The sequence below is a fragment of the Equus caballus genome, chromosome 18, assembly GCF_041296265.1.
Source record: "Equus caballus isolate H_3958 breed thoroughbred chromosome 18, TB-T2T, whole genome shotgun sequence".
Classification (NCBI taxonomy): domain Eukaryota; kingdom Metazoa; phylum Chordata; class Mammalia; order Perissodactyla; family Equidae; genus Equus; species Equus caballus.
The window spans coordinates 75644657-75653224 of record NC_091701.1 but is presented as its reverse complement, the minus strand read 5'-3'; the positions used below and the strand labels follow the sequence as shown (position 1 = coordinate 75653224).

The window sequence follows — 8568 nt, the reverse complement described above, 5'->3', positions numbered from 1 at the left end:
ACTTTCTTTATTGTTTTTCTGTTTTCTATTTCATTGATTTCTGCTCTGATCTTAATTATTTCTTTTCTTCTAACAACTTCCTCACAAATTCTCCTGCATGCTCTCTTATACTATTATTCTTTTTCATCTGCTCTTGTTTTTCCACTTTCTTAACATGGAAGCTGAGGTCATTCATTTGAAAACTTCCTTCTCTTCTTTAATATAGACATTTAGTGCAACAGATTCCCCTCTAAGTACAGCTTTAAACGAACCTCACAAATTTTGATACGTCATGTTTTCATTTTCCTTCAGTTTAAAATACATTCTGATTTCCCGTTTGATTTCTTCTTTGACCCATGAGGTTTTTTAAGAAGTGTGTTATTTGGTGTCCAACTATTTGGGGATTTTTCCAGAGTACTTTCTGTTATTGATTTAAAATTTATTTCCACTGTATACAAAATACTTTGTATGACTTAAATCCTTTTAAATCTACTGAGACTTATTTTACAGTTCAGAATGTCTATCTTAGCAAATGTTTCACGTGCATTGGAAAAGCAGGTGTATTCAGCTGCTGCTGGTGGGGCGTTCTACAAATAATAATTAGATCAAGTTTGATGACAGTATTGTTCAAGTCTTCTATAGCCTTATTTATTTTCTATTTGTTCTATCAATTATTGATAAAGGGGTGTTGAAATCTCCCAGTGTAATTGTGACGTGTCCAGTTCTCTTTGCGATTATAACCGTTTTTGAAGTTGTCGTATATTTTGAAGCTCTCTTATTAGGTACATAAACATTCAGGATTAATGTATCTTCTTGATGAATTGACTCCTTCATCATTATGAAATGATCCTGTCTTTCCCTGGTAATATTTTGGCTCTGAAATCTATTTTATCTGTTATTAATAGAGCCACTCCAGCTGTCTTTTGATTATTGTTAGCATGAGATACTTTTTCCATATTTTTACTTTTGCTGTGTGTCTTTCTAAAAGCATGTTTCTTATTGGTAGCACATAGTTGACTCTTGCTTTTTTATCCAATTTGAATCTCTCTGCCTTTTAATTGGGGTGTATATTAGTTACCAATTGAAATGTAACAAATTACTCTTAAACTTAGCATGTTAAAACAGCAAATATTTACCATCTCACAGCTTCTGTGGGTCAGGAATGCAGGTGCAGCTTAGCTGGAGACCTCTGTCTCAGGGCTTCTAATGTGCAAAGAAATGTATAATTCATATTTTCATAAAAACAATACTAATCAATCATTTTGCTTTATATTCTATATATTTCATACAGGTCTAGTTTGACTGTTCAATCAAGTTTTTTAGGTTGAAATTTCAGCATCAATTATATTGTCGTAATCTTTCTCATAATCCTCACTTTTGACCCATTTCTGACACCACCCAACTAATTTTACTGAAAACTGTAGACATGAGCTGCCCAGCAGCAGGATCTTCCACCACAATATGTGAAATTCTGCACCATGCACCTTCCCCTTCCACCAGAGCAGTTGAAATGGCAGATGCTCACTTTCCCTTTCCTCGACAGCTGGTGTGAACATGTGACCGCCACTCAGTCAGTTATAAGCACCCGCTGGATCTCTGACTCCGAATAGGGAAAAATCCCATTTAGGTTGAGGGAGCAGCACCATGTCCACTGTTCAGACACAGCAGTGGCCCTGATCTCAGTGGCAGCATCCAGAGCCCAGGGGCTGCGGTGGCACTCAGCACAGAGAGGCAGCAGCAGTGGTGTCCCTTCCCTGAACTGAGTCTGTGACATGATTTTGACCATGGTCCTAGCTGGCTAGCCTTCCATTGTTCCTCACTAATACACTGAACTATTGTCTCCTCTTCTGTTTGTTTTTTAAAATTTTTTAAAATTTTTTTGAGGAAGACTAGCCCTGAGCTAACATCTGCTGCCAATCCTCCTCTTTTTCTTTTTTTGCTGAGCAAGACTGGCCCTGAGCTAACATCCATGCCCATCTTCCTCTACTTTGTATGTGGGACGCCTGCCACAGCATGGTGTGCCAAGCGGTGCCATGTCCACACCCAGGATCTGAACCGGTGAACCCCGGGCCGCTGAAGCGGAATGTGCTCACTTAACTGCTGCGCCACCGGGCTGGCCCCTGTTTTTGCTTTTTTAAAATCTTCCTTACCTTTATCCTCAACATCACATCTGGTTGTAAATTCTTTCGTAATAAGGATTCTTTGGTTCCAAGCACGAGTAATCTATTAAGCAGAAAAAACAAATTTTCAGAAAGGTACTAGTGGCTCACAGAACTGAAGGGAATGCTGAAAACCCAGCCTGGGAAGGGAACAATCAAGGAGGTTGTGGAGGACAAAGCAGCAGGAACTAATCTACAGCCCCTAATTAGAGCTTAACTCATCAGGGTCCCAGCCCAGGAACGGGGCAGTGCCAACTATTTTATTTTCCCATCAGTTAACTTGAAATTGATCTAACCTAGCTCCCGGGCCTGTCCTTTGGCAAGGGGAGGGCAGCATGCCTGGATTGATGGTCCTACCAGGGCCCCACAGAGGGAGGAAGGGTAATTCACCAAAAGGATGTCAGGATGCTGTTCTCAAAAAGAGGAGAAATGGATTCTAGCTAGCCAAAAATATAAATAAAAAGATAACATGCAATAAATGACTAAATGTACAGATGCAATGCTTTAAAAATATTATATACATCCTGGGTGTCTATTCTTTTTGTTTCCAATGATGAAACTCTCAGAAAAAAAAAGTTGATTTTCATTCTAGTTAAGAAAAAACATTGTTGAATGAATGAGCTTACAAAGGGTGAACCATGACTCTCTACCTACGAGCCGAGAGGGACAAAAGTCCATGTCACAGATGCCTGGAGTCACTGCAAGACTCTGGGCATCCCTGAGTGTTTTGCAAGAGTGTGGCTCACTCTGAAGTGCGGGTCAGAGAGAAAAACAGCCATGCAGCAAGCAGGTCAGTACCATGCTTTATTTTGCTGTTTGCAATCCCAGGTAGTTTAGCTGAAATTAAATTTTGCAATAACTTACCTGAGGCTAGAAAGGCATCATTAGTTTTTCAAGGATTCGGTAAATTTTCTTAAAGCACTTTGGTTCCATTCGGAAGGAAAAAAACAGCATGAGAATGTTTTGATCACAGTCCTGGAGCAGGAAACCTGATTTAATACCCAAAGGTCACTGCCCTGTTTTATTGTAGGGAACACATCACATTAAGAAGAAGTCACAGGGTAGAGCGGAGGGCAGTCGTGGCTGCTCTGTACCGTTGTGGGCGGCAGTGAAGGCTGTCTGTCCGCCATTATACTGTTTGTACTGTACTAAAGAGTTCTGGGATGAAACCGCATGGCAGCTGTTTCCCCGGAGACTTCTCGGGAAATAAGATACACATCTCATGTGGCTCTCCCAGAAAAAAGCATTTAAAATAAATAAATATTCCATCTGTTGCTGTCCATCCAAAATTTCTAGCCTCTCCTGCTTATTCTGTGTTCGTCTCACTGTGTGCCTGCGTGTCAGGCGGTGGAAGGTGTGTCCCCGGGGCCCTGGCAGATCTTCTCTGATGCGGTAGCCTCTCCAAATCTCTTTTGTTAGATGTTACGGCAACGCATCTCTTTTGTGTGCTGCTTTGAGCAAAGTTGTTGTGAAAGCTGTGGCTTAAGGGGAGTTACCAGTCCAGGATTTGGAGAGAAAGCTTCCGGGAGGAAGTGACATTTAAATGGAATAAGGGACAAGTGGGGTTTGCTGGGAAAAGGGAGGGCAGTGGGGATGGAAAAGGGAGAAACCTGCGAAAGGGGTCTTCAGCTTGTGCTCACAACTGAGGTGAGAGGGAGCAAGGCCTCCTCAGCAATCTGCAAAGGCTCAGTGTGTGTGTGAATGCGCGTGTCAGCGTGTCTGTGCATGTGTATGAATGTGTGTGTGTACATGAGTGTGTGCATATGCGCATGTGTGAGTATATATTTGGAGGTGTGCTAGGGGCCTGGAGGCTGGCAAAAGGTGAGGCTGGAGAACCTTACCTGGTTCCTACATGTTGATGTCTGTGGTTTCAGCTCTCTGTCCACAGATCAGTAACCTTCCCGCCCAACACTGCCGCTACCCAGTGGACAAAAGAAGCATTAGGACCTGCTCCAAACAGCCAAAGCCTTTTCAGCGTTACTTTCAGGCCTCTCTTGCCAGCCCTTGTTTTAAAATCAGACCGCCCACCCACTCATTTTGAATCCAAGGTCTGGAGCCTCCTAGCTGCTCAGAGCAGTCGTGTGTGTCCCTCATCTCTTGGCCAGTGCGCTCCAGCCCCCTGTAGGTCTCTTCCTCCCGAATTCTGCCCTCGTTTAACTGACTATCTTTGAAACTGGAATAGGTTGATTCCTACGTGTGCTAATTTATTAAATATTTTTATATGAGAGGTGCCTCTTCTTAATTTAAAAAAGAAATGTATAGAACAATTGTTCTATCACTCTTCAAAATAATTCTAATAAATAAGTTGTCTTTGACTTATACAAAGTGCTTGATTAAATTTTTGGTGGGTCAGTGGTCCTCAGAAGCAAGAAGACTCTCCACACTTGGGATAGACGCTAGTCCCGGTTGCCTTGCCTACAGGGAGCCTTATTGACGTTCCCCTGCATGCTCTCATCCGGTGTAGACCATGTACAACATTTTCCGGAAGCAGGAGGGCAAGACATCCAGGGCCGCCTGCACGTGGAGCTGCCGCCTGGCTCCATCTTCTGTCCCTCTCTTTGTTTTCCCCTTTTGTTCTTCACACAGTTCTAATTTATGCTCTCTTGCTATTTTTTATGTATCCTTGTAAAGCCCCTTAAATCCATTCTGAGACAAGGTAGAGTATAAATTTTCAAAAATAAGTAGTACGAAAAAACATAAAATAAATCACGTGCTATATATTTAAGAACAACACACTGTTTTTTCAGCGCTGTGACGGATTTCAGCTCATTTTATAGTTAAGGGGCTCGAGGCTGAGAAAGGAGGCACACTGTCAGGTCTCACAAATATCACTCCTGTATTTCTTTCACTACATCACAAATTCTAAAAGACGATTTTCTTTTAGAATTTGGAAAAATATCTACAAACATCTGAACCAGATATCGCAGAAAGAAAAAGGTTCTCTGCCCTCCAGTCTAATTCCTCAGGGACCCATCAGTGCTTCAGTCAACTTCAACCCCAGACAGGAAAGGGGACGACACGACGCCAGGGGCCTCCAAGGACAGCGAGGTCCCAGACCACCGCCGCAGTGGGCAGTCCCAAGGCGGCCGACCCTCCAGCCCCTCCTTGTGAGGCAGGTTGAGAGGCGGAGAGAGACAGACACAGCTGGGCTCCAAGTCTGGGAGATGAAGCCGCGGGTGGCCGGAGAAGCAGCCGAGAGCGGATGGATGTCCATCTGATGGTGGGCTGGGGCAGCGCTTAGAAGCTGACGCTGCAACGGGTAAAAATAATGCTATTGTGAGATAGGCAAGTTTGAAAGCTTCCGAGACGAGTTACGGAGAGGGCTCTCCTCCTTCTTATGGGTTTACACCAGTGTTCCTAACCTTCTCCGTCTTCGTTTTTAAAGGGGAAAAATGTTTTCACGAGCTCTTGAGAACAAGTTCATAAATGACAGTTTGAAAAACATTGATTTAGCTTGTGCTTTCTCTGAGAATCGATGTTTGTCCTGGGAGAAGGGTGTGCATGTGTGTGTGTGTGAGTGTGTGCGTCCCCACAATGGATTCCCTCGTGCACAGGAACCGCCTCAGGACCGGGCAGGGCAGGGGCTCGTTGCGCGCGCACCCTCCGCGGGGGCTGTGACAGGGGACACCGCGCGGGGACCCCTGCCCGGAGCGAGGCCAGGCCGGCGCTGGAGGAACACGCCGGCGGGAGTGATGAGAAGCCGATGACTCCACAGCAGAGAGCAACCGAGGCTTGTCTCTTCCCCAGATGTCCTAGAAAGAACAGCCCTCAAAGGAGAGCAGAGAACCACCTCTGAGCTCACGAACACATCTCTTTTTAGGGGACAAAGGAAGAGAGGTAAAGAGAGGGTGACCGGGCACTTGTGGGGACAGGTCTGTACCTTGGTCAACAGACGGACTGAGACGCCTGCCCCTCCATTCTGCTGACGCCGTGAGGCTGAGGATGCGAACTGAGGGGCTCGCCCTCGCTCTTTCTGCGGCGCTTCTGTGACGCCTCCTTCACAAACGTGCCCATGGCGGGCAAGAGAAATGAACATTTTTAAAATCTAATTTTTATGGGAGATGTAAAATAAAATTAGACGTATCACCATAGCATTCAGTACTATAACCTGAAGACAAAGACCTGTTGAAAGGATTTGTTCCCAAGCGAGATTTAGAGCCGCGTGCATCAGTGTCCGTGGGAAACGCCCGGGGGTCTCGCTGGACTGCGGGTCCTGATGGGGTCGGTCTGGCCTGGGGCCTGGCGTCTGTATTTCTAACGCGCTCCCAGGGAGGCTGCTGTTGCTGGTCCACGGACCACACACTTTGAATAGCAAAGTGTCAGTGTATTTTCCAGTCTCCGTTTGAAAAAAAAGAACCTGTACCTTTCTAATAGCTTATCTAGCAGATTTGGAATACTCACTTTCTTCAGAAAGCTTTATTTTTCTCTGTTGGTAGACAATGTTGTTTGTGTTGTATTTGCAATTATTAATAACAATGTAATATCCAACAGCTCCTGCCAGGGACTATTCTAAGTACTTTATTTGAATTAACTCATTTACTACTCACCGCTACCCTCCGAGTAGCTCCTATTACTATCCCCATTCTACAGAGAAGGAAACTGAGGGGAACTGAGAAGGACAGTATCTTCCTGTCAGTTGTTTTGATCTTCACTAAGGGAGCTTTATTTTAATCCGCATGCACAATTTAAACATGATAGATAAGTCTATTGATAATCATTTTGAAAATAAAATCCAAGACTTTTGTCCTTCTGAAGCAGTCCCCAAAGCTATAATTATCTTCATTTTGGAGGTCAAGTACCAACGACTTTGCCTGATTCATCCAGATAATTGAGGGAGATTATCCAGCCTGCTCGCAGCCCACACATGTACTGAGTCAGCCATGTAGCTTCCAAGTGATCATCTGTTATCACTCTTTCCTGCTAGGGAAAAAAAAGTACCGAATCAAGAGTATTTGCCTGCCTGAAGCTCCTGTATCTAGTGTCTTACATGTCGTGTGAAACCAGCCCCGCCATTCTGGCAACAACGATACAACCACAGATTGGTGCCTGGGCTCTACCTGGAGAGGACAGAGGCCCCCACAACAGCTTGACCTGAAAGTTTGCCCCAAAGGCTGTTCCACATGGGACAGAGGTAAAGCATCTGTTCCTTGGGGGGATGTAGATGCTAATTACAAGGTAGGTCACATAGCTAGGGGGCCTTCCAGATGAAGCCAAGGTTCCCCTTGTGTCTGGTGTCTTCTTGCATTTGGAAAGTCTGGAACAGGGAGTATCTGGCTGACTAAACAGATAGTCATTTCCTTATATTCTTATCATGAATCCTCATTACTGAGAGTATTTGGTGCTTGTCTCTTAAAGAGCCCAAACTAAGAATTTGTTGGGTTATATCCAGTGCCTTGCCTACCGCTATCCTTTGGATTTAACAAAACTAATACAGCATGTCTATTCAATTAATATAGTTCTGTTTGGAATTACTTCATGCACTTAATTTCCCCCCGCATTTGTGCAAGACAGGTAAGAATTAATCGCCTATAAATTGCTAAATTTGGTGGAAAATGTAAGGCATTTTATGAGGTCACTTAGCCTCTCAGTGATGTGGGCAGTGTGGGGGACAGGAATTGGCAACCCCAAGATATGTCTCTTTGGCATGAGGACTATTTTGGGCTGGGTACTTAAAAAAACTGCAGACAGGAAAGCAACTCTGAAAAGTAGAATTTACTTACCCTTTGTTAAGAAACATTTACATTGTAAAGGAAATCTCCATCTGTAAATGTGTCTCCCTCTCTGTACCAGGAAGGGGCAGATGCCCTTATCTCTAGAAACTCTTATCAATGTGGAAGGCAAGGATTAAAGTCTGCATAATAATCTTACTCTTGTTTACAATGCTTGTGTGGTAATTGCCCATGACTGACTCCCCCCACCCCCAACATCCTCCTTTGTCTTTAGCTGAGGAGGATATTTAAGGTGGTGGCTTCGGCCATTTTGGCAAGTTGCTCAAGTTGCCTGAGTCTCTCCCATGTATACATGTTATGAAGCTTTGTTTAATTTTCTCCTGTTATTCTGTCTCATATGAATTTGATTTGTTCTCCGGCCAGAAGAGCCCAGAGTGGGTAGAGGAAATGTTTTCCTCCCCTACAGCAGCAATATGCGAAAGACATAAAGGAACATTCGACTCATATTTAAAATACATTGTTGGCATCTAAAAGTTTATTGTAAGTATATTTTATACATAAATTAACACTTTTAATTGCTCAGAAATACTTTCTAGCCCTATAACTGAATTCAGAAAAATCTTCCAATGGTCATAAAACTGTAGCAAACATTGCAATACATCAGCTTAATAAAGAAAATACAAAGAAAAAACAATTCATAATTCTCAAGCCTTTACCAATTCAGCATCTGTAAGCTTCTAGAAGTTTCTGATAGAGTCTCC

General features: G+C 43.7%; 1 long non-coding RNA gene across 1 annotated transcript; it reads right to left on the bottom strand.

Moving 5' to 3' along the window:
* Positions 1 to 218: 218 nt before the first annotated feature.
* Positions 219 to 5656, bottom strand: LOC111768846 (uncharacterized). Its single transcript, XR_002801432.2, has 3 exons — positions 3003 to 5656; positions 2130 to 2202; positions 219 to 1182 (listed from the first exon to the last, which is right to left on the bottom strand). It is a non-coding gene; the product is annotated as an uncharacterized lncRNA (long non-coding RNA).
* Positions 5657 to 8568: the final 2912 nt, after the last annotated feature.